We start from the raw sequence: 4,499 nt of genomic DNA on the forward strand, positions 1-4,499 counted from the left end.
TGTGTACATACATGTTTGCATTGTACTTACATTTTTAAAATACCTGCATGTAATCACGTCTGTAATTAATTTCTGTAGTTACATTTGTAATTATACAGTTGGCACTTTCCTTACACGTAACCCTACCCTTAAACTGACCCTCACCACCACACATGTCCCTAACTCTACCCTTAAACTGACCCACACCAACACACCTGTCCCTAACTCTACCCTTAAACTGACCCACACCACCACACCTGTCCCTAACTCTACCCTTAAACTGACCCACACCACCACACCTGACCCTAACTCTACCCTTAAACTGACCCACACCACCACACCTGTCCCTAACTCTACCCTTAAACTGACCCACACCAACACACCTGTCCCTAACTCTACCCTTAAACTGACCCACACCACCACACCTGTCCCTAACTCTACCCTTAAACTGACCCACACCACCACACCTGCCCCTAACTCTACCCTTAAACTGACCCACACCAACACACCTGTCCCTAACTCTACCCTTAAACTGATGCACACCACCACACCTGCCCCTAACTCTACCCTTAAACTGACCCACACCACCACACCTGCCCCTAACTCTACCCTTAAACTGACCCACACCACCACACCTGTCCCTAACTTTACCCTTAAACTGACCCACACCACCACACCTGACCCTAACTCTACCCTTAAACTGACCCACACCTGACCCTAACTCTACCCTTAAACTGACCCATACCATCACACCTGTCCCTAACTCTACCCGTATCCCACCTCAGTATCAGCAAAAGTGCTTTGCAATACAATTTGAACACAGTAAGTACATTGTACTTACGGCCACCTAATATAAAGTGGGGCCAAAGATGAAATAAAAACACAGGCAAGGGCCTAGATTTGAGCTTCTTGAGCTGCGTTCATTTTTCACAAAAGAGAGTAACACGAGTAACAAACTCATTTACATTTCAGTAACTGTAATTGCATTACTTGATAAAAAAAAATTTAGTTACATGCGTGTTATTGCCAAAAGTAGTGGAATTACAGAAACACGTTGCTTTGTAGCACGTTATTCCCAACACTGATTCAAATACACAGAGTAAGGGTCACTCCACGTGTTTAAAAGGGTGTGTAAATAAATATATATAAATGTTGATTTGAGAATTCTCATGTGAGTAAAACGTCTCGGGTTACTATTGTAACCCTTGTTCCCTGAGAGGGAACGAGACACTGCGTTGTCGAGTGACGGCACTCTGGGAACGCCCCCAGTGTGACGGCTCTGAAGTATGAATGAAATCAGCCACCAATCCGATTGGTGCAACGTCATGACGTAGTAGGCGACGGCGTACGCGGAAGCTATAAGAAGGCGCCGCCCCAAACAACAGACAGCCTTTGCGATGAAGCGAGCGCTCTACGTGTAGGTGTGGCGACGAGACGCAGTGTCTCGTTCCCTCTCAAGGAACAAGGGTTACAATAGTAACCCGAGACGTTCCCTTTATCGAGGGAACTCAACACTGCGTCGTCGAGTGACGACACTCTGGGAACGTTAATACCCACTATGCCACACCGAAACACACACATCCTGGTGTGAAGCTGGGAACCAGGCACACTCAGGACGCAAGCACTCTAGCCCCCGGCGTAGCCGGGAGGTCCAGCTTATAAAATCTTATAAAGGTGTGTGGATTAGTTTAGTTTAGTTTATTTATTTATTTAACAGGGACCATACACAACCCAAATGTTGTGCCAGAGTTAGCTAAAATAGCTAATTTGCATCTGCGGTCCCTGGGCAGGATGATGTTCAATACAATTACAGAATTCAATTACAATCCAAGAAAGAAAGAAGAAGGAAAAAAATAAAATAAATAAATAAATAAATAAATAAATAAATAAATAAAATAAAAAATAATAATAATAATATCAGAATATCAGAAATATTGAATCAGATAGAAATTCATATATATATAAAAAAAAAAAAAAATAAAAAAAAAAAAAATAAAAAAAAAATAAATATATATATATATATATATATACACACATATATATATATATATATATATATATATATACATATACATATATACAAATATATATAATACATATACATATACATACATATACACATATATACACACACATATACACATATACATACACATACATACATCTATACACATACATACACATATATACATATACATATATACATACATACATACACATATACATACATACATATATGCAATAATAAAAATAATTAATGATCACATAACTGATTTTTCTTACACCATAATTTAAGTTCCGTTTTAAAAATACTAAATGATGTATAATCTCTAATATGAACCGGCAATGAATTCCATCTTTCTGCTGCTCTATATGAGAATGCAGATTGTCCAAATACAGTTTTTTTGAATTTTACTGAACAATCGCCTCTAGTAGCTGCCCTGGTTTCCCTAGAGTTGTCTTTACAGAAAGTAATACACTGTTTAAGAGGTGGTGGAGCAAGATCATGAATTAACTTGTACATCAAACACATATCTGCAAAGAATAAAAAACTATCAAACGTCAATAATTTATAATTTCTGATGATAATGCAGTGATGATAACTCCTTGATTTTTTGTCTAAAACTTTGACAGTTTGCTTATAGAAATTATATAATGGCTTCAATGTTGTTACATTTGCTTGAGACCAGCTTGTAGCACAATACGACAAATGTGGGAAAATCATTGTATGCATAAAAAGCTTCGCCGCAGCCACAGGTAACTGATGTCTAATATTCCGGAAAACCATTAAGCTTGCTCTAACACATCTAGAAACCTTTTTCACATGTTTCTTGAAATTTAAATTTGAATCTATAATCATACCCAGGTATTTAAAATACTCTACAATATTTATTGCTTCACCTTTAATTAAAATATCTGGATGATGCTTATCATTTCTTTTAATAGAGAAATACATTGCCACTGTTTTACTCACATTAAGAGTAAGACATGAGTAATTTAACCAATCTGAGATTTTATCCAGTGCAGCAGTCAGTTTGATAGCAGCTTGCTCTTTTGTTTTAGCATGGGTATAAATTACTGTATCATCTGCATACATCTGAAATTGGACCTCTGGACACACAGTGGGTAGATCATTAATATATAAACTAAATAAAACTGGTCCAAGAATAGATCCCTGTGGGACTCCAATAGTGCAGTCAAAAAACGATGAGCATGTATCATTAATTCTTGTACATTGTTTCCTTGTGTTTAGATATGATTCCATCCATGTTAATGTATTAATAGAAAAATTAAACTTTGACAATTTAGATAAAAGTACATTGTGATTTACAGTGTCAAAAGCCTTCTTAAAATCAAGGAAGACAGCACCAACAACACCTCCTCCATCAAGACTGGATTTAATTTGTTCAACAAAGTAACAGTTTGCCGTCTCTGTGGAATGACGTGCCCTAAATCCAAACTGCATTGGATGTAGAGGAAAAGAACCAAGATTTAAAAACTCTATTAATTGGCTACAAATTACCTTTTCAATTACTTTGGAAATTACTGGAAGAATACTAATAGGTCTGTAATTGGTTACATTAGTAGGATCACCATTCTTTAAAATCGGTGTTATTACTGCTGACTTCCAAGCATTCGGGAAATAACATTGCTTTATTGACAAATTAACCAGATGAGTGATGGGTGTACTAAGAACATGTGTATACTTTTTAACAAACGTAGAATCACAATCAAAGACATCTTTAGCCCTAGAACTCTTAAGTTGACCCAAAATGTGTATTATATTAGACTCGGGTACTTCAGAAATATTAAAAATAGGAGCATTATAGTTTAATGGCACAATGTCCTTATTTCTTGCGCTAAAACCTTGTGCTAAATTTTGAACTGAATCTATAAAAAAATTATTGAATACACTCGCAATTTGATGCTTGTCTTGAATTAAATTTCCCTGAACTTGTAATTGAATATCTTTATTTCCTTTGTTACTATTTTTCTTTTGTATTCTATTCATATTTGCCCAAACTTGTCTACTATTGCCCTTTGCATCATTTATAATTTCAATAAAGAATTTAGCTTTTGCTTTTCTCAATTCCTTTACAACTTTATTACGTAGGCACTGAAATGTTCTTCTGTCATGAGCCAACCCAGATTTGAGTGCTGTTTTCAAGGCATGGTCTCTCTGTTTCATTAACTTCCATAGCTGTTCATTAAGCCAAGGTAAATTCTGTTTCTTTCTAGTGAATTTAACATTCTTACTGAATTCACCTTTGACCTTATTAATTGTGGCCATTAAACATTCAGAAGCATCATCTACATTATCTGTGTATAGAATCTCATTCCAGTTTAATTTTTTTAATTTCTCTTCAAATTCATTTAGCAATCTTTTTGGTATAATATTTAGCACATTTCCTTTCTCTTGTTGATATTCTAACCTACGTTTTGTTAATTTTCTTACTACTAATATAAGGTTATGATCGGATAACCCTGTTAATAAATTCATTGACTTAGTTATTCTTTCT

Source organism: Pseudorasbora parva, chromosome 18 (assembly GCF_024679245.1).
Source record: "Pseudorasbora parva isolate DD20220531a chromosome 18, ASM2467924v1, whole genome shotgun sequence".
Classification (NCBI taxonomy): Eukaryota; Metazoa; Chordata; class Actinopteri; order Cypriniformes; family Gobionidae; genus Pseudorasbora; species Pseudorasbora parva.